The 22,860-nt window shown below is 41.4% G+C and overlaps 1 long non-coding RNA gene across 1 annotated transcript; it reads right to left on the bottom strand.

The window, feature by feature from the left end:
* Nucleotides 1–10,494: 10,494 nt before the first annotated feature.
* On the bottom strand, nt 10,495–20,008 carry LOC129147929 (uncharacterized). Its single transcript, XR_008555152.1, has 3 exons — nt 19,836–20,008; nt 12,896–13,008; nt 10,495–10,700 (listed from the first exon to the last, which is right to left on the bottom strand). It is a non-coding gene; the product is annotated as an uncharacterized LOC129147929 (long non-coding RNA).
* Between the last annotated feature and the right edge of the window lie 2,852 nt (nt 20,009–22,860).

Here is a 22,860-nt window from a genome sequence, read left to right as displayed (position 1 = left end):
TAAGCCCAGGAAGAAGGTAGACAAGAGAGAAGGAAGTTAAACTCCTCCACCCCCTTGCTCTGATATCCTCAGCCTTGCCATCCCTACACTCCTGTCTACCCAAAAGAGAGATGAGTTCATTACAAGTGGCCTGGTTATATGAAGTCCTAATGGCTTTAACTGTCAGCAATTTCATGATGAACCAATAGTGTATCATCTAGAAGTAAAAGAAAGTAGATGGCAGTCCCTCTCTCTCCTCACTATATTTAGATCATACATCTGACATCTGCAATCCACCCTAGGAGCCATTTATAAGGGATGTAGACAACCTGAAGTAAGTTTAAACCTTAGTAGACAGAAGCCCTCAAAACAATGTCATATGAAGACAAGTTGAAGGAATTGGGGGTATTCTGCTTAGAGAAGAGTAAGATGGGGTGGAGTGGAGTATGGAGAGATAGGAAGGCAACAATGCAGTTGAGCTGCACCAATGTCAGTGGTATATCCATCTTCCCCACCAGACTGTAAGCATCTTGGGTGCAATGACCATATTTTATTTGTGTTGGGGACTCAGGGAAGGTCTGTGCCTATAATAAGTACTCAGTAAATATTTGGTTAAAAAGTGAATGACTGATAATTGCCATCAAATTTCAACCATGTGGAAATGTGAGATTTGTTCTTTGTGCTCCCAAGTAACAGAATTGAGTACAATGAGTAGAAGGCATAAGGAGTAGCTTTTATGTTAATATAAGGAAGGACTTCCTATAGAGCTCTTCTTTAGAGAGTGATCAGTTCTTCCTGGGAGGTATCTAATGGAGACCAGCCTAATTTTGGGCACTGACAATGATGCAGAGGAGATTTAAGTATCAAGTGGGTTTATGTTTATCATGGCTCTCAATCCTGGCTGCATATTAAAATCACTTAGGGTTTTGTTTTTTTGTTTTAATACAGCTACCTAGGCACAATCACTGGAAATTTTGTTTCAATTGGTCTAAGGTAGCGATTTTCACCTAGTGTGCTGTCAGAATTTTTAAAACATGCAATACCTGACTATTTAGTCCAGGCACTGACCTCTTTTCCCTTAAATTTTCAAATTTAAAAAAACAACAACAAAACAGCCAACACAATAATAGCTGTCTGGTGTGAATGAATCAAAATTATACCTTTTGTGTGTGTGTGTCAGATAGGCAAAAAAGATATTTTTGGGTGTGCCACAGAATTTTAGTAATTAGTTTATGTGTGCCATGAGATGAAAAAGGTTGAAAATTGCTGGTCTAAAGCATCAGCATTTTAAAACACTCTCCAGATGATTCTGATGTACAACTGCTACTTCAAACTTAGACTCTGATTCAACATCTGAGGAAATGAGCACTTCCATTCAAAACACTCGAATTTTGACTGACTGCCCAATCCATTACACGTTCTCTAACACTAGTTAAACTAATGAGGCATGTAAGGCAATATTCCAAACAGAAAGATAGAAAATTGAGAAAGACAGGCAAACAGAGAGAGAGAGAATGGGGGGGGGGGAAGAGGGGAGAGAGAGAGAGAGACAGACAGAGAGACAGAGAGAGAGAGAGAGACAGAGAGAGAGAGAGAGACAGAGAGAGAGAGAGAGAGAGAGAGAGAGCTGTATAAAAGCACATTATCATTATCTTAGTTTTTAGTTTGCAAAAATCTAAATAATTGAATTTTCACTTTGTAAAACGTATTGGCTGTCCAAACATGCAAAGTTCTTCTCCCAAAGTTTCCGGATATAGAATCCCCAGCAGTTGGATCACCAGTAGGTATGGATTTAATCAAAGGCCTCTGAATTCTCAAACCTCAAGTTGTGTTTTGAGACCTCTCAGCCCGAAGACTGAAAATATCGAATGGGAATGGGAGAGTACATATGGTTGTTAGAATGCAAGTAGGTGACAATCAGATAATTTCATATGCTGCTTTTTATCCTGAACTATTTTTGTAAAAGTCTGCTCTTTAGTAAATGAATTATTCACTTATATTCTAACTGTATTTTAAATATGCCACATTTGAAAGCAGGGTAAGATATATTTAAAGAATATGTTATCACTTTTTAATAGTTTGAAAAGTGGCTTGGGGTGTTGGTCTAGATAAAATAAACCAGTCAGCTGCACATCTATAAAAACAGAGAAGGGATGGGCACTGAACTTTCCTTTAATCCAATGACTAGAGGCAAATTCCATTCGATAGCTTCTTAGTTCAGGTTGCCCTTCACTTGCCTTCTATGTTCCTTATTTTGGCACCTGAGCCTGTTCAGTATTTGGTTGTCACTACCTGTGGCTCCCAATGACTGAGAATTCAACTCATTTACATTCACATTCTTAGGAGAGAACATAATGCTAGAATAAATTTATCATATCATTAAAATATAAGGTCTTAAAAACGCAGTGAGACAAAGATAATTAATTTCCAACATAGAAAGTTGGAGGTGGGAAGGCACAATGCCATGTCCACAGTCAGTACTCAAAGATTCTAGAATGCAGTGACAAAGGGTCAGTTCAAACAGAGGCAAGTATGTGGTATCTATGATCCAAATAACACAGACACTGCTCTTTTAAGCTGTATGTTTAAAAAGAACAGTTAGGGGTGATTTCCTATATACTTGGTAAACAGCTTAAGAAACCGAAGACATTACCTTCAAAAATAAAAACCTTACCTGGCATTTTTTAATAAACTCACAGCCCTCAAAATTTATTTTTAAGACCATTGTCTTTTCTTATTCTGTTAATTTATAGTAAATTCTATAATATAGCAGGAATACGGATAGGAAGCTCTGGGGTGAATGGGATTTTCAATTTTAAATAGGATGATCAGGGAAGGCCTCCTTAGATGGTAACATTTGAGCAAAGACCATAAGGAGTGAAGGAACTATGAACATATCTGGAGAGAGAAAGTGCCAGGCAGAGGGAACTGCAGTGAAAATCTCATGGGCAAGAATGTGACTGGAGTATTAGAAGCCAGTGCGGGCACTGACAGCAGGTAGTGAGAGAAGAGGAGCCTATTAGGACATTAGCTCAGAAACAGGTGACTAGCCCTGTAGGCCTTTATAAGGACCGAGTGAACTGGGGATCCCCCTTCCAGGTTTTGAGCAGAGGAGTACCATATCTAACTTTGGTTTTTAAAGGATCATTCGGCCTGCTATGTTGAAACTCAGCAGCCCAGGGCCAGAGCAGAAGCAGGGAGACCATTCAGGAAGGACACTGCAATAAACCAGGTGAGAGAAGACTGTGTTCAGAACCAGGGTGATAGCAGAAGAGGTGATTAGATGTGGTCAGATTCTGGATTTTTAGGTATTTTGAAGAGGAAACCAATAAGCTATTCTGATCCACTGAAAGTAGAATATGAGGTTAAAAGGTAAGTTAAGGATGGTTTTAAGGGTATGGGTCCAAGCAACTGGAAGGGAAGAGTTGCCCTTTACTGGTAAGGAAAGATGAGCAGGAGCATGTGTAAGGGAGAACAGAAGTTCAATATGAGACATATTAATTTTTCAACATGCCTATTACAAATTAAAGTGCCAAGTCAAGCACATGATTGTGTGCATTTCAAGTCTATATGAGAGTTGCAGGCCAGAGATATAAATTTGGGAATCTTCAGCAGACAGAAAGTATTTAAATCCACGAGTCTGGTTGAGCATGAGTGTAGGCAGAATAAGGAAGGCATCCGAGGACTGAACCCTGGAGAACCCAATATTTGGAGGTCAAGAAGAACAACAAGCACCATTAAAGGGACTGAGATGGAGTTGTCACTGACCATTGACGTGTGAGGAAACCAGAGAGTGTGCTGTCCTGGAAACCCACGGAAGAAATTGTTTCAAGCAAGAGTATAACCGGTCATGTTAAATCCCGTGACAGAGCGATTAGAAGCTGGCTGAGACCTGACCTTTGTGTTTAGCAACGGGCAGGGTGAAGGGGGAGGTGGCCACTGGTAGTCATTATATGAGTAGCTTGGTTGGAGTAGAGGAGATAAAAATCTTGTACAGAATGAACTCAAAACAGAAGCAGAGTAAGTGGAAAGAGCAGGTATAGACAATCCAAGTAGCCATCATTGACTGCAGGAGACAATGAAGAACTAAACAGACATATCCCCTGAATTAAGTAGAACTCAGTATATATAAAATGGGCCCATATTCCTGTTCTCAGAGGAAGGAAAAAAACTGCTCATCACTTTGTAATAAGGTGAGACATTTTTTAACTGCTCATTTGTCAGCCTACCCAGCTTCTGAATCAAAAGTCACAGTGTTCCTGTTCAATTTGAAAAGCTCAGGTGACAGGCTTGGATTCAGTTCCATGTTCCTAGGCCATAGAACAAACCCAGTCCCCAAAAGACTCAGCCCTCTACCCAATCAATAAATTGCAGTTAATGCCCTTAGGGAAAATGGTCTTGGATTGAAACTCCCAGTTAGCAGCCAATCCAAGCCCATTAACTTCCACATCTGGAAGTAGGTGAGTAAAGAACATAAGGCTGATGGCTTCAATTTAGTTCTCATTTATCAGCATCACAATAACCTGACTCAAGGATATACAATTCAGGGTGATTTGATGAAATTGCTGAGTAGAGGTCCAAGATCGAAATAATGAGGCTGAAGGTCAGGATCCACAATTACTGGTACAGTTGTTTCAAAGGACCAGGTATATTGTCATGGAGCAAGAATAAAGGGCACCCAGAAGCTGTATCCCAGACAAGATATCAGGCTGATGCAGCACCCTATCATTTGCCTCACCCCTGTGACTTCTGACTCTTCATTTCATTAAACATATGCATAACAACAGTGATTACCATAAACCTTATATTTATATAGCTTAATTCCCTGCAAAATGCTTACTGTCTATGCTTTTCATTTGAGTCCTTTAGCAGGCATTTCATAGATAGAAAAACTGAGCTTGGAAAGGGTGAGGTACACAGAACAGTAGATGGTGAGGGCCAATGAAGAGCATACTTTGCTTCAGTGAGTAACACCTCCCACCTAATTAGGAGAAGAATTGGCTATTTGAGTAATCAACTTTGGAGATTATATGTGATAGAATGAAAAATGTTTTATCTGTTAACACCAGAATTCTTCTAAGGAGAAAACTATCTGTGGTTAGGAAAATACTGGGATAAATAGCAGATCCTGGTTTGCCCAGCATAATCCCAATGTTTTCCTTTTGTCTTAGAGAAATAATTAATATTGCCCACTTTTACCGCCAAGGGTGTTCTAGTTCTTAGATGTGGTCACCATATTGAGATGCGTTTGCTACTACATATAAGCTATCTGAAAGGAGGCAGGGAGGGAGGGAGGTGAGATCCTATGCAAGAGCAAGGGTTAGCAGGCAGTCAATTAATGGTCAAACTCTTATGCATTTGACAGAAGAAAGAATAGAAAGAAGAGCCAGAAGGAAGAAGAGAAGTGAGTAGAGTTGTAAGAAGGAAGAAGAGAAGTGAGTAGACTTGCAAGAAGCTAGGCAAATAATGTGTGGCTGGGACACCGTGTGGAGTTAACTCCCAAATCTCCAGTTGAAAGGTAACCTTAGGAGAAGATATCTGGTTTCCGATTTGAAATTATTTTTATTCCTAGGATGTAAAACCTTGCCTTGCCCTTCTTTCCACCACTTCAGTCAAGTCTACTATACATGTAAATGCTTGATGTAAGGTGTTGTTTTGTGTGTGTGTGTGTGTGTGTGTGTGTGTGTGTGCTTATAGAAATTAAGGAAATAAGTTTCACAGCTAAGATACACAGAACAAAGAGAACACACAAAGGACAAGTGATAATGCAAAGCCAAAATACAGAAGACCAGAAGTTTAGAGTTAGCGGTGACCATGAACATGTAAGCCCTCCAGGAATTCTCAAAAGTCACAGAGCCAAGTATGGAACTTTTGGAACAATGCCCTGCAATTCTCACAGAGCAGGAACACCCAGTTCACACTGGGGCTGCATAATGAGTGAGTGCTATAGGGATTGACATTTGTTTGATTAATCAGAAAAGTCAGTGAAAGTTTCTTAAACACTTTATTAAGAGTTAAACCTACACATGTACATTTATTCTCCCATGTATTCATGTGGAGCCAGGGCTGCTCCTTCATACATGCGTCTGTCCACTGGAATTCTCTATTGTCTTTCTTGCATAAACCACATTCAGAATAATACAGAATCTAATTTTATTAGAAGAGACTCTAATTTCTTTAGAAGAAGCTCTCCTAGATGTCTATGATATTTTTCTAATCATTTACAGAGGTTCACCCGTCCCTAATTTGATGACAATTTTTCTTAGCAACTTGTTTTATCAATTCTTTCCAAAGAAACTTAGCTTTCATGGATATGTTTTCTTCTTGCATTAATGGCCTACTAATTTAATGTTTAATAAAATTATATAATTATGAAAACAAATACAATTGGCATAAACAAGTTTGCAACAAATGCAGCTGACTCTTGAGAAGTGTAGAAGTCATCCGTGGGAGCAGGCGTGGTTGGTGTATGAGAGCTCTCGATTTGCCATGATTCCAGGCAGTGTCCGTTATTTCAGAGGAAAGGGAGAGCTCTACTATTCCAAGAAGCTTGGTAAGTGGAGGTGATTTTAAAAGCTTCTTTTTAGTTTATACAAAGTTTTCCTGAAGAGTTTAACAGCTTGTCAATGCACAGCATATGGAACTATGGCCATGCTCTCCTCCCCCCAGTGACTGCATCACTGCCAACCTGAGAGCTCCATTCAGTGGGTAGACCTGGCCCAGAGGCCAGAGACACACTTCTCCAAACGGGGAAAGTAATCACTCCCATTCCTAACTGAACAATCATAGTGTGTGGTGGGCTCTCACATAGGCTCAACCTTCAGTGAAGCCCCTTAAAAGAAGCCAAGCTGCACCCAAGGCTGGACAGAACAGCTCCGGGAGATTCTCAGCAAGACGAAACATTTAGTGGTAATGACTAAACACGTGTATTCAATGTAAATTAGAACTCTCTTCAGCTGGAAAGGGCAAAGAGCTAAATCTAAGCCACAGCCGGAGAAAGCACATTTCCTCCTAATCAGAAGAGCACAGTCAGGGTGCAGTGGAACAGGTAAATGAACTCGTGTGTATAATTAGGATATTTTTTCTTTTCCTCCAAAGTGTGAAGAAGGAAAGGTTGGCATGTGAGGGGAAGGAAGTTAAAACTTCTGGGAGATGACTTCCTTGGTCATCTGAGGAGGCAGGTTAGCCTTGATAACTGCCCTGGTAAAGAGCTGAGGATATCGGCAGCCTGAGGAAGTACGTGAACTAAAAGGGCTTCTGATGTCAGAAATTCTTAAGTAATGATAGCATTCTTTAAAGTTATAGATTTTTTTAAAAGATTGAAGTCAATCACCTTAAGCAGATAATAAGCAAAATTTCTAACTACTAGGTGTACCAGTTAATAATGTGGATTTTTTTCAATAGATGGAGTTATACATATGTTGATATATATGTGATTTGATATGTATGCTATTTTGTTGTATTGACAGCAAGATTCAAAACTTCATATGTCAAATTTGCTGAAGGTGTTAATATCATAGATATTTTAATGCTTAAAATGTCGAATTTTGTGCCAAAAAAAAAGAGCATTTGCGAGAAGTTTTAATTCATTACTTTATTTTGAAGAAAAAGTTATCGTATACTTCGGGAAGCTTATGGTGAACATGCTCCATCTCAAGATACTTGTGAACGCTGGTTCAAATGCTTTAAAAGTGATTATTTTGATGTGAAAGACAAAGAACATCCAGGTCAACTGAATAAGTTTGAAGACCAACAATTACAAGCATTATTGGATGAATATGTGTGTCAAACTCAAAAACAACTTGCAGAAAGATTAAACTTAGCTCAGCAAATAATTCCGATCATTTACAAGCAATGGGAAAGATTTTAAAGGAAGGAAAATGGGTGCCACATCAACTGAACAAAAGACAAATCAGTAAAATGTTGCTTCCACGGCATGAAAGAAAGTCTTTTTTGCATCGAATTGTGACTGGCGATGAAAAATAGATTTATTTTGAAAATCCCAAATGCACAAAATCATGGGTTGATCCAGGTCAACCATCAACATCGACTGCAAGGCCAAATCGCTTTGGAAAGAAGACAATGTTCTGCGTTTGGTGGGATCAGGAAGGTGTGGTGTATTATGAGCTTCTAAAACCATGTTAAACCATTAATACTGATTGCTACTGACAACAAATAATCAATTTGAACCACGCTGTGATCGTGAAATGACCAGAATGTTCCAGAAGACACAGCAAAGTAATTTTGTTTCATGATAACGCACCACCACACATTAAAACCAGTTAAAGAGCTTGCCTGGGAAGTATTAACCCACCCGCTGTCTTCACCAGACCTTGCTCCTTCAGATTACCACTTGTTCCAACTGATGGCACACACACTTTCTGAGAAGCACTTCAAAACGTACGAAGAAGTGGAAAATTGGGACTCTGAATGGTTTGCCTCAAAACAAGAAAAGTTCTATTGGGATGATACCGACAAATTACCTGAAAGATGGGGAAATGTGTAGCTAGCGATGGACATTACTTTGAATAAAGCACTTTTGATGTTTCTCTTGAAATTATCGTGTTTTCTTTGATTACAAAATGCATCATTATTAACCGGTACACCTAGGTTTTGTGTTTAAATTTACTCTAGGCCTAGCTGGTTTGGCTCAGTGGATAAAGCATTGGCCTGCAGAATGAAGGGTCTGGGTTTGATTCTGGTCAGGGCCACATGCCCAGGTTTCAGGCTCAATCCCCAGTAGGGAGCATGCAGGAGACAGCCAATCAATGATTCTCTCTCAACATTGATGTTTCTATTTCTCTCCCTTTCCATTCCTCTCTGAAATAAATAAAAATATATTAACTTACTTTAAATTAACTTTAATGTTTACTCTGCTTATATATTCTTCATGATGGGAAACTTAGTACAAAAGGTTGTTGTTTTTATAAGAAAAAAAAAATGTACCATTGTCTCTGGGACTCAACCTCACCAGTGGTCCAGTTGGGAATCCATAGATGAAGCAGTTAAATTAATGAGAGGCAGTAAAATCTCAGACATCTCACGTAGCAGACATCTCCTAGAGCAAAGGAAACTAAGGAGAAAAATAAACAAATGGGACTACATCAAAATAAAAAACTTCTGCATAGCAAAAGAAACCACCATCAAAATGAAAAGGGAACCCACTGTATTGGAGAACATATTTGCCAAGGATACATCTGATAAGGAGTTAATATCCAAAATATATAAAGCACTCATACAACTCAATAGAGGGAAGACAAACAATCCAATTAAAAAATGGGCAAAAGGCCTAAATAGACATTTCTCTAAAGAGGACATACAAATGGCCAAGAGACATATGAAAAAATGCTCAAAGTCACTAATCATCAGAGAAATGCAAATTAGAACCACAATGAGATATCACCTCACACCAGTCAGAATGGCTACCATCAACAAATCAACAAACAAGTGCTGGCAAAGATACAGGGAAAAGGAAACACTAGTTCACTGCTGGTGGGAATGCAAATTGATGAAGCCACTATGAAAAAGAGTATGGAGTTTCCTCAAAAAATTAAAATGGAACTCTGTTTGACCCAGCGATCATATTCTGGGAATATATCCCCCAAATGCTGAAACACCAATCAGAAAGAATATATGAACCCCTATGTTCACAGTAGCATTATTTACAATAACTAAGATTTGGAAATAGCCCAAGTGCCCATCAGTAGATGAGTGGCTGTAATACTATGCAGCTGTAAAAAAGAGGGATCTCTTACCCTTTGGGACAGCATGGATGGACCTGGAGAGTATTATGCTAAGTGAAATAAGCCAATCTGAGAAAGACAAATATCACATGATTTCACTTATTTGTGGAATCTAATGAACAAAATGAATCGACCAATAAAATAAGACCCAAAGCATGGAGGCATGGAACAGACTGACATACCTTGATGTGGGGTTGAATGTACGAGAAGAGATAAACCAAAGAATTTATATACTTACATGCATAACCCATGGACATGGGCAATAGGGTGGTGAAGACCTGGGGGTGGGTGGTGGATAAGGGCTGGGAGGAGGGGAGTAAAGGTGGGGTGTAAACAAGACATCTGTAATACTATCCTATATAATAAAAGGCTAATATGCAAATTGTCCCCTGCGGAGTTCAACCGACCAAGAGTTCGACCACTCACTATGATTTGTGCTGACCACCAGGGGGCGGCAGGGAATGAAGGAAGGCCCTGGCTGGCAGCCAGCAGCCAAGGAAATGAAAGCCCTGGCCAGCAGCTGGCAGTCAGGGGAAGGAAGGCCCCAATCAGCCCTGATCGCCGGCCAGGCCTAGGGACCCTAGTCATGCACGAATTTCATGCACTGGGCCTCTAGTCAACAATAAAACTATACATATAAAGAAATTAATGCAAGATCTAGAAATGGGGGCAAACCAGGCATCAAACTGAATACTATCAAGTATTGGCAACTGGCAGGAGGTGGGGACATAAAAGGTGACAAACTGAGCTGAAGAACTCCTTTGCTTTTATATTTGTTTGTTTATTTGTTCATTATTTACTGACTTGTTATTTATATTTCTACTAGAGGCCTGATGCACGCAATTCATGCAAGAAGCAGGCCCTCCTTCCTCTGGCTGCCGGCACCAGCTTCCCTCTGGCACCCAGGATCCAGGCTTCCCTCGCAGGCCAGGCTTCATCCAGAAGGTGGTCCAGAAGCCATCCGAAAGGACGTCCAGTCTAAAAGCATATTGTGCTTTTATTATTATAGATATTTAAAAGACATACAAAGAAGCAAAGAAATTAAGTGGAACTTGCTGTTGGAGATAATAGGAACAAATACATAAACTTTGTTTTACCTGCTGCCCCCTCTGCTGAAGAAGGGAGACGCTGGTTCCAGCCTAGCTTTTGTGTTGTGAAGTTGGGCGGCAGATATTAGTGGAGTCTCCACATTTCCCTCCTTTCTCTAGCTCTTCCCCAGCTCAAATTCATGGCAAGGAGGCCCATGCTGAGGCCTCTGCGGGAAACCATCAACAGCAGCAGCTAATGGGAAGCCTAATGACCTTTTAATGGGACAAGTAAAGCTAAGAGAGTTGTGCAGATAATATTTATAATAGAAGAAAAAGAAACTACGCAGTAAGCTGAAGCAAGAGCTTGCTAGGCACTGTTAAGCCCAGTAGAGAAAAAGCTGCAGCCCTCCTAGAGGAAGGACATTTATCACTCCTCTGAAGACCTCCACAGCATCGCAGCACACACCACAACCACCACGCACTGAATGTAATGAGATTACATTCACAGTGCTCCATGATGTCTCACAGGACTCCTATGGTAAGCAACAACAGCAGACAGACAAGTTTCTTCACTTGCATGTATGAAATGGTATTAACCCATGGAAAACAGACTGCTGGGTCTCCAAGACCAGGGTAAAATCCGACTGAAAGCAAACATATTGTCAATCAAATTCAAATACGGACGGGTAGCAGAAGAGGCTGTTGTACAAGTATTTCCCAAGGCCTGTTACATCACCTGGTTTTACCAAGCTTACCCAGATTGGTCTTTAGAGCTTGGAGACTTTTATCCCATCCACTCTAGTAATATTAACATACCTGCAAACTCTACAACAATGGTTCTCTAAATGTGATCCCTGGACCATTGGCATCTGAATCACCTGGGAAGTTGGTAGAAATGCAATTTCTCAAGCCCCACTTGAAGCGCAGTTACTGAGAAAATCTGAGGGCAGAGCCCAGAATCTGTGTCTAACAAGCCCTCCAGGTGATGGTGGCAACACGCTCAAGTTTGAGAACCATGGGTCTGTAACACTGAATTGCAAACATGGCTGTGCATTGGCATCTCCTAGGAAACTTGAAAAAGCAAAATGCTGATGCCTGGTTCCTACCTTCTCTCCCACCTCCAGAGATTCTGATTTAACTAGCACCAAGTGCTGCTAAGACCGTTGAATTTTTTTTTTTTAATTCCCCAGGTGATTCTAATGTTCAAGGAAGTTTGAAAAACACTAGAACATAGAAAATGAATGGGAATAGACAACTTCTCACACCTAAGGCAAAAAGCATACAGGCAGTCAACAGGTATTCACAGCCATCAATTACAAAGAATAATAGGTAGTCTATACTGACAGACTCAACCGCGTTTTTCCCTTGGTCATATTTCAATAAAAGAGAAAGTAACAATTTCCTCAAAAGTCTTAGGCTTCATTGATTTCTATGTATATTTCAAATTTTCTGTTTTGTCCTTACTGCTAGGGAACTCAGAGGCTAATTTCGTCCTTGGGAATTTTACACACACACACACACACACACACACACACACACACCCCTTTGAAAGTCCCTGACTTCTGTTTTTTCACATCTGTTTGCAAGTTCTGTTGCCAATGCTCCTCCTCACAATGAAGGACATGTCTCTCAGGCTCTGCAGCGATGCATCATGGGATCCAGGAAGCCACAGGACAAAGGTGGCTCATAAATCCGGAGTCCCAGATTTAATCAGAGTTGGGTCACGTCAAATGTCTTAGTATTAGGCCAAACATAATATGTTATGAATGGGTCATTCTTGGTTCTTCCCTCAGGCCTCCTGAGAAGAGTGCCCATGCACCCTTCTCTGCCATTGGAAGCACCTCACTAAGGAAGCTGGAAGGACACTGACACTAGATATGAGCCTTACTGAGAACTGCCTGAAATTACTTTGGAAGAAGGCATAATATAAACAAGTAAGTGCAGGAATTTCCCCTGGAGATCTCAACCATGTCTTTATTCAAAGGCATTATTATTGATATCTCCTCTCCTTCAAACACTGTTTATTCTTTGGACACCTACACTCAATAAAGAGAAACAAGCTACTCCCCATTTGATATTGACACACGAGATCCCACTGTGTCGGACATTCATAATACCTTTGAAATAATGAAGTTAATCCCTCACCTTTGTTTTCAGTGAGAATGGATGCTGGGACTGGCACTGCCGGTGAGAACTTCCGTCTCCAGGATGAAAGAGAGGGGAGCAATTTTGGACCCAGGGCTGAGAAACAAGAGAACCTGGTAGGAAGCAAAAAGGAGATAAGTTGTTGAAATTGGGATTCAAGGAAAAAACGTGAAAAAACTTATAAGGCAAACGCCTAATAAAATAGGGCATTCTCTCCCTCTCCTGGAAGAATGAGAGTAGAGAAAGAAGAGAAAATGACAAAAATCCAAATCAAGCCTGCAACCTCAAGGAGAAATTGTCAGCATTTTATATAGAATTCTTGAGCCATATTTACACATTTATTACACCCAAAGGCTTTATTGTTCAGTCTTTCTGCCGTCCTCTGGGTGAAAAATAGGACTCTGTTCCTCGGAGCTTTTACAAAAAATGGCAATAAAATTCTCCAGAGAGTTGGCCCTGTCTCTCAGCTTTTCCTTCTTCCTAATCAAGTTTGAGCTCATAGAATTGGCGCTTTGGGGTGTATTTCGCTAACTTCTGCTTTAGGCACCAGCAGCACACCGCACTGCATTCTGGGGGCTTCTCACTTCTGCTGTTTCCTGCAGTGCAGATGGCAGCACGGAAAAGTGCAGCATCCCTTGGGTGTGTCCATACTTCAGAGAAATGTACTTTCACGTTTTGTTTTGTTTTTGTCAGAAAAAAAATAACATAAAACCCCCAACTATCCTTATTAGTACTAACTGTTCTGAGCAGCAAAGTAAGCTTATCCATTTCCCAGGAAGTTGAGGAGATAAGCCTCTCATGTTCCATGAACACTGCTTTTGGAACCTGTGTATTAGAAACATATCAGTGACCATCTAGTCCACACCCATTGTAACAGTGGTGCACAAAGAGGCAAGATGGCCTCGCAGAGCCCCACAGCCGATCAGACCAGAGCTCCAGTGTCCCAGCTGAATTCAGTTCTGCTCCCAACGCACCTCACCATGCCCTGAATGCCACAGAGCACAGCAGGGCTGGGAGCTGCTGCAGCAACTAGCAATCGATAAAGGAAACAGAAAGAACCCTAACGGGATGATAATAAAGACTGGGGCCTGGACGAGCGTGGAAAACTGATGCACACACAGGAGACAGTGAGCAGACCTGCAGTACAGGTCATGGCTCAGAGGGAATCGATGTAGACAATCCACAACAGGCACAGACAGGGCCAAGCAGTGTGGCATGGGGGTTCCAGAAATATCCTCAGAGCCTGGCCCAGGGCAGAGACCCTCTTGTTTCTCTCCTGGTCCATGGACAGGTACAAAATACAAAGTCTGACCCGTGCATTCTTGCACTTAGGGAGGTAGGAGGTGCAATAGATGTTCTAGACAATTGCTTCTAGCTTCTGTGTCTTTATCTGTAAAAGGGGTTCATGTGAAAAATGAAGTCAGATGTGAAAAATGAAGTCAGACATGTGAACTTGTATATGAATTATGAAGGAGGCTGAGCTCATACTGTTTCTTCTAGCATCACAGTCACTACTACCTCAGGGGCAAAAATCACCTAGGGCAGTGGTCGGCAAACCGAGGCTTGCGAGCCACATGCGGCTCTTTGGCCCCTTGAGTGTGTGTGGCTCTTCCACAAAATACCACGGCCTGGGCGAGTCTATTTTGAAGAAGTGGCGTTAGAAGAAGTGTAAGTTTAAAAAATTTGGCTCGCAAAAAAAATTTCAATCGTTGTACTGTTGATATTTGGCTCTGTTGACTAATGAGTTTGCCGACCACTGACCTAGGGCTTTAGGGAGTTTGTGAATCCCGAGGCTTAAAGAGGAAGAAAGTATGCTGTGAAGTGAGAACAAGCTGTGGAGACAAACAGCTGGGTCTCCACGTATTGGAGGGACCTTACCTCTCCAAACCTCAGGCTCCCAGCACAGGTGAGAAAATCAGTCCATCAGAGCCCTGAGTAATAATATTTTCAAAAACAGATGTTAATTAAGCTCTCTCTGAGAAACAGTCAATCTCAGGGCCAGTACCAAGTCTTTCTTCTAAACATTCACTCACCTGCCAATTATAAATCTAACCCCAGGTGGGCTTACCTTGATAATACACCTTCGCCCTGTAAAATTCCCTTTCTGTCCCTTCCTGATTGTCCAGGAATAGAAAGCCAAACTCAAGTCACAATTTAATTATCAAGTCAAGAATAGAAATGCAACAACTAGAACAAAAGATAAAACAACACATCTGTCAAAACCATTGGTTTTAAAATTAGCTAGCTAACCAGAGAATCAAACATTCATTACATAATTTTGGAAAATTCTTCACAATAACTAGAAATGATTGCCTTGATTGGGCTTTCTTATTATACACACAAGAAAGTAAGTCCTCCAGTAAGTGAAAGAAGTTTAGCTGGGTAGAAGTGACAGAAATCGCAGTTATCCGATCTGGATCAAAAATATTAAACAAAGAAAAAATACTCATTATTCTGTCAGCCCTGAGACATTTTCGGCTTGCTCACACTGGAACGCGTCCCCCTGTGGTCTTGTAAAACTCACTGAATTGGAGTAAAGTAGCATAAGCAGCAGCTTCATCTTCAAAGATGCCATGTAAAATATGCATAGTAACAAGCAGGGTTTTTCTTATTCTTGCGCCTTCGCGCTGTTTCTCTGCTCTGTTCCAAGCATCGGTCATGCCTCACTTGCATGATATCACGTCGAGTTTACATTTTCTTGCACTCGCCACCACCTTCCAACCTCGAGGCCTCTGCCGCTGCCGGGGGAGCCCTCCTGGGTTCCTCCAGGAGGCACCCGACTTCCTAAGCCAATAAATGTGACATAAGACTTACGTCTCTTTCCTCTAAGACAGTCCCCGGTAAATAGTGCCCAGGTTAAACTGCTTGTACTTGAAAAAACAAATAAACCAAAATGGCATGTTTGTGGGTCTGCGTCTCAGTGCTCTTGCTCTGTAAATTCCTCCTGAATAACTGATTAGATCTGGGACCAGCAGAGTCTTGATCTGAAGCAAGATTTGACCTGTGAATTCAAATTTACAGGTCCAATCCCCTCTTCAAAATGTGGAGGTTCTGATACACCTTGCCATTTCCATTTTGCAGAACATTGGTGGACTGCTGTAGACAAGAGTAGGGATTTGTCGCCTCAGGAACCCGCACCACTCTTTGCAATGAGCAGGTGGACAAAGCCACAGAACAGAATGACCACGAACTAAGGGACGGGCGACCTGGTGATGATGTCATTGTAATTAGGCAACCATCCTTGGAGACCCTCCTATAGGCCTCGAATCATGCAAAACTCTGTATCTCCAGCACTTAGCACAGTGCCATGTGCATAGAAGAGACTCAGTAAATAAAGTTTGTTGAATGAATGAATGATCACTTGGCTTAGACTGTAAAAAAGATTTCAAATTTTAACCAAAAAGGTTAGTTTTGATCCATTGCTCAAAAAAAGATAGAAGTAGAAAATTACAAAAGAAAAAAATCAAAAAAGTTTTAGTTGACCCCAAAAACAATGTCTGATAGGAAATTAAAAAAAGAGACATGATAAGAAGCAGAAGGGGCCAGGCAACCGAGGGGTTGGAACCTGGGAAATGGACAAACCCACCAGCGTAGGGCAGTGGTCCCTCCAGCTTTAGGATTTGACAGCACAAGTATAGCCAGGTGGTCTGAACATCGTAAGTAAAAGGCCACCTGCAGGCTGACAGGGTTCAGCCCTGGGAAAGTCTAGCTGCAGATGAGACTGATTTGTGGGGTCTGGGGATCACAGGTAGGACCTCTAGGAACTAGGTAAGTACCCACTGTTTATGCAGAGTCAGCAGGAAAGCTCTCATTGCTCAGCTGCTGAGAGGAAGCCTGGTGTTCCTTAAATCTATCTCCCTTGCCTAGACTCTCCTGGGTCTCAACTGACACTTGAGACCAGAGTGGGGCTGAGCCTACAGGAGTATCAACAACAAACACCAATTGGGCACACTCTGTGCCCGACACTGTTAAACATGGTCTTAGGAAGTAGGCACTATTGTTATCACCTCCACTTCACAGATGAGGAGACTGAGGCCCAGAGTACTTAAGTGCTTGTCTAGGGTCACGCATGCAGCTAGTAAGTGCCACAGCAGGGATCTAAACCTGGGCAGGTTTGCGCCACAGTCCACACTCTAAATAATGTATCCACTGCTCAGAGGCCCCTGCTGTGGGACTCCGAGGGAGGTGGTCAGGGGATGCCCTGTTCTTGCTACACAGGATCAAAACCAACATAACCAGTTACCTATGTGGAGAACCACACTTTGAAATGCACAGAATTAGAAAGCGGCGCAGATAAGCAAAGCCTCACACACAGGAAGCCATGACCTGTGAGAATAATTCAGTAGGGCAAAAGCCCAAGGGGCCTGACGCTGGTCAGGCAGCGAATTAATATTTACACACTAAGACTCAGATGTGCAGAAATGGAGTTTTAATTCCCATGCTCTGGAGCCCTCGCCCCCTTTGCCTGCCCCTATCAGGCTTCCAGGCGATCCCCTGTGGCCTGAGACAGTCTCCTTGGGGCAAATGCTCGGTGCACTCAGGATTCACCCCATTAGAGTCCACAGAGGGCGACTTCCCCACTGCCCAGCCCTGGAAAAGCTTCTGGCTGAGGGTCCTGTCCCACCTCCATCTGGGCAGGGGCCTCTCTAGCATGTGGCTATTTCAAAAAAATAAATAAATTTGAAGATTCAGTTTCTCACTCAAACTTGCCACTTTTTTTAATTTAAATTTTATATTGTTGACAAACTTGCCACATTTTAAGTTTTCCGCAGACACATGTGGCTAATGGCTACCAGACTTAGGTAGTACAAATATAGAACATTTCTATGGTCACAAAATATTCTACTGGACAGTACACAAACACACAGAGGGTGTCCCCAAAAATGTACACACAATTTAACAACTGATTACTCACTTAATTTTCACTCCTTTCCAAGTTTAACTGATTTGAAATAATGGGTGAAGCCAGACTAAGCTTTGAACAAAGAAAATTAATCCTAGAGTGCCACTAGACTTTTTTATGGGGATACAGAAAAGATAAAGTTTGCAGTACAAAACTGGTAACAGTAGATGAATTGAGGGCACACAAATACCGAAGAAAATGATTCTTGATATTGGAGATTCCTTTGCTTTGTGTTATCAGCAGTGTCTGGACCAGAATGGTCATCAATTTGAAAACAGACATTGACAAAAAAATTTATTCATTCCCATTGATTCTTTTTCAATTTTTAAAATGAACTGTATGTTAATAAACACTGACTTTATAGTCACTCAAGTGTGTATATATATTTTGGGGACACCCTGTATATATAGTCCAATAGAATATTCTGTGATAATGAAAATGTTCTATGTCTGTATTACATATGTAGATATGTGTGTATTCTTATTTGTAGCTTACTTTCTTCCAAAAATAGCATATATACAATAGAAAACATATATAACACGACATTAAAGAATCAAGTTAGAAATTCCATGCTTTGTAGAACCAACCTCTGCAAACAGATGACATTGGGATCTTGAACAAGTTCCTTAATCTTTTGAGCCTCAGTTTCCTCATCTTTCAAATGGGTATAATAATGACACCTGTCCTACCAACCTCTCAAGTGGTTATAATGATCACTTAAGATAATGCATGTAGAAGTACTTTCAAATTTTTAAGGTGACACCCAAATTTAGCTATTGTTATTCCAGTTCTAATAAAGAATCCTATTTAATAAAAGGGTAATATGCAAATAGACCAAACAGCAGAACAACCGAAGAACCAATCAAAGAGTAATATGCTAATGATATGCTAAGACTGCTCAACTGCTCTCTATGATGTGCACTGACCACCAGGGGGCAGATGCTCTGACTGGTAGGTTAGCTTGCTCCTGGGGTCCGGGCCCATCACGACTGAGCAAGATGGGCCAGACATGCCCTGGAGCCCTCCTGCAGTCCCTCCCTGGCCTGATCATGCACTGGTGGGGTCCCTCAGCCTGGCCCTCTCACAATCCAGGACCCCTCAGAGGATGTCTGAGAGCTGGTTTTAGCCCGATCCCGCAGGCCACTCCCCTTGGGAGGGCGCCAGACACAGGGCTCATGACTGGCAGCTGCTATAGCAGCACAAGCCTCTCCCGATTGGGACTGATTGGGCCTGATTGGGCACGAGCCCGAAGCAGGCACAGTGGGGCCGGGATGAGCGGGAGCAGCAGGTAGGAGCTGCAGGCAGCATTGGACTGTGGGTTTTGGCCTGATCCCTGCAGGCCACCCAGAGGGACCCCACCTGTGCATGAATTTATGCACTGGGCCTCTAGTCATGTTATAAACTGAATGTTTGTGTCCCCAAATTCATATGTTGAAACCTCATCTCCAATGTGATAGTATTTGGAGGCAAGACTTTGGGGAGGTGATTAGGTCATAAGGGTGGGGACCTCATGTACCAAATCAGTGGCAGTATGAAAGCGACTCCACAGAGCTCCCTTCATCCAGGTGAGGTCAGTGAGAAGATGGTTATCTGTAAAACAGGAAGTGGGCTCTCACCACACAGAGAAATTGTGGGTGCCTTGATTATGGACTTCCCAACCTCCAGAACTGAGAGAAATAAATTTCTGTTTTTTAAGCCACTCAGTCTACAGTATTCTGTTATAGGAACCTGAACTAAAACAGAGTTATTTTATTTTTAAAAGAAAAAAATGTAACAGAACCCAGACTAATTATATCTCAGGTACTAGAGGAATTGCATCTATATCTCAGGGTTACACTATGTTAGCATGACAAAGTCGGAAAAAATAGACTGCCTTAGGAGACTGAGCATGGGACTTTTTAAAGGAGGAAAAAGAAGAGTTCCTAGGCCAGCCACAGACCAACACATTCCCTGTCAATTCTTTAAAAATTTAGAACATATTTTATAACAAAATACTTTAAATATTTATAACACAATGTATTTTTTAGAATTACTTACCAAGCTGAAAACTTTAGGGATATTGCAAACGTGGTATGCTTTGATTTCAACCTTCCCGGGATCTGGATGGTGAAATGGGGACTAATGGGTATGTGATTCTATTTGTGTCTGCTTGAAAACCTTCCCTCAGGTAGTATTGATTATGTTTCAAAGTTAGCTTGAAAGGGGGTCTGGAGAATATTGTCCTTGGAGCCATTCTGTTGCACAGTTTTGACAATGATGAATGCTCTCAATGGAATGTTTGCATATGACAACACGGAACAATCAGCTAGGCCTTAACAGAGAAGGCTTTGAAGGGGCAGGCAGGCATCTCCTTAGGGGAGGGGTGGCTGAATAACGAAGGTGAAGGGATTAGCTAAAGAACATGTATGCATACCTCATGGACTCGGACAACAGTTTAGTGAAGGCCAAGGGAGGGGGATGCAGGGGTGGGTGGGGTGTGGGCAAAGTGTGGCGGGGGGGGGACACCTGTAATAATGTCAACATTAAAGTTTTTCATTAAAAAAGGAACACACACACACACACACACACACACACATTAATACTGGACATTTTGTCCTGCTCAACTAACTACAACCATACAGAGATATATATAGTTAACCCCACCTTAGAATTAAGGAAACTGATAGAGTAGTTAAATCAATGACTTAAGAGTCACAGGGTCAGCTAGCAGTACAGCTGGAATTCCAGCCCTGGTTTTCCGAACTCCCCAAGACTTCCAGTTTTTTCTCTTCCCCACATGTAAACACATAGCCGGTAATTGCCTTCACTCTCAAGGATGGAGGACTCCTTCTTTATCCCTTCTCTGCCTTCCTCTTCTCTTCCTTCCCCCCTCCCTGCATGTTCAGTGACATGCTCTTTGCCTTCTTCCCTGCCTCTGCCCTATCCCCGCTCCTGTGCAGGCAGGGTTAGCTCCACTAGAGTTTTTAAGGGGCGGCCAGGGGTTGGACTCTGCCCTAGAAAATGATGTTCGTGTTCCCCCAAAGGCAAAACCACACTAGATATCCCAAACACAGCTGGGAATGACCCATATTTTACTGTTTGTTCCATTTTCAACTCCATTGGGACAAATAATTGTCCTATATTTTAAACTGGAACTAGGGTGTGTGTGATGGGGGCGGTATGCACGTGTGTGAGTGAGAGAAATATATCATACCCTCGATTCCTGATTTTATAGTTGAAAACGGCTAGGTCAATCATATTTTGTCCAATCAGCATTCTTTTCCACCCAATATACACATAAAAGCATGACCTTTTCCACTCAATATACACATAAGCATCATCATATACCTAATAACCTCTACTTTTAATATTGACATCTGGAACACATTTTCATTCCTATCATCCATATTCACTTTTACCTTCATAACAACCTTGTCTGATAGGAAGGAAAAAATACTATCATTCCCATTTTTAAAGAGTCATCAAATCAGAGAATGTCAGTCATTAAATTTTAAGAAATTATATTTCCAAGTCTCTAGATCTAGAGTCCCCTGGCTTCCAGGCCAGCTCTCTCTAATCTCATGGGGCTCCTTCACAGCATTGCTAGGAGGAAAACTAGGTCTCCTATCTTCTTATTCTGGTCTTTTTATAGAAACGCAAATTCAAACCCTACAGGTGGGGGGACGGGAGATTTAAATGGAAATAATTTATTCTCCCTTTAAGTAAAATGGAAAACAAAAAGTAGTAGAAAAAGGAAAGGAGCAACAACCTACCACTTCAAACGTAGTTATGACCATCCTCGTGCATGGGCAGAGCAACAGTAATGAGCCATCATGAAGAGTCAAGGAATGGAAGAGCAGGGTCCTCCAGCCCAACCCCCAGCTCCGTGCACAGACTCTATGGCATCCTCAATGATCATGACCACCACTAATGTTCACTGAGCACCCCACCCTCTAAGTCCCAAGCACTGTGCTTATGAATTTTATGTTTCCTCTAATTTACTTGGGCTACAACCCTAAGAGGTAACTATTATTACTATCCCATTTTACAGAAAAATTAAAAACTACTTTGTCATCTATCTGTATTCCTCATAACAATCCAAGGTTATTGCTGTTACATTACTACCATTTTCAAGAAGGCAAACTTGAGACTCAGAAAGGTCAAGTAACTTGCCCATGGGTCACACAGGTCTCCAATGTGGATGGAAAGCAAAGCTCCCTCACAGAGCACTATCTCAGCAACACACAAAATGCCTTCACACCCTCCTCCCATCTGACCATCCATCATAAAACATTTAAAGTCAGAACCTGACGGTGACATTCTGCAAGTAAGCCCAAGACTGGGTCTCGCAGTATCCTACTGAAGAAAGACCAGCACTGGCCCCTAAGGAAATCTAGAGTCAATAATTCAAAATGTAAACATGGATTTATCACAAAAGCAAACAACTCTCCAAAAAAAAAAACCCTAAAACATTGTAATTTCATAGGAGGAGAATTCTTAAAAGAGAAACAAGAATTTATGGCTTAGGAGAGGTAAAGTCATGACAAGGGGTTGTAAATCCTGATCATAAATTAGGGCTGAAAGAAGAGGATTTTTGATTCAGTTGCGGGGTAAACTGTTTTATTGGGTACACTAGCACCACCTTGTGGTGAAGAGGGAGAACTTGCAAGGTTCTACCTGTTCTGAACTAATAAAACATGCCTTAGCTATGGAGGTAAAACAATGTTGGATACAAATCACAGGGCTCCAGAATTTCACTCACTACGTAATGACAGCTATTTTGACCAAATATCCTGCTTAGTGGAAATCTTGTTTTATCCCAGATAGGGCAAAATTCAAAACAAGGTTAGTACTTATATTTTCAAAGATATCTATCTTCGTGCATATCATGAGAATGTACTGATGAATGCTAAGACCTAATGTTGAGATATGGTAATATCTCACATTTATATAGCACTTTCACATACATAACGTTTATTTTATCATCAAAACAACAGTGAGTTAGGCAGACAATATATGTATTCCATTTTACAGCTGAGGAAATTGAGGTTAATTTGTGTTACATTCGCTGTGGAGTTATTTG

The sequence above is a fragment of the Eptesicus fuscus genome, chromosome 3, assembly GCF_027574615.1.
Source record: "Eptesicus fuscus isolate TK198812 chromosome 3, DD_ASM_mEF_20220401, whole genome shotgun sequence".
Classification (NCBI taxonomy): domain Eukaryota; kingdom Metazoa; phylum Chordata; class Mammalia; order Chiroptera; family Vespertilionidae; genus Eptesicus; species Eptesicus fuscus.
The sequence above is the reverse complement of the archived record's forward strand: the minus strand, read 5'-3'. Positions and strand labels throughout refer to the sequence as shown.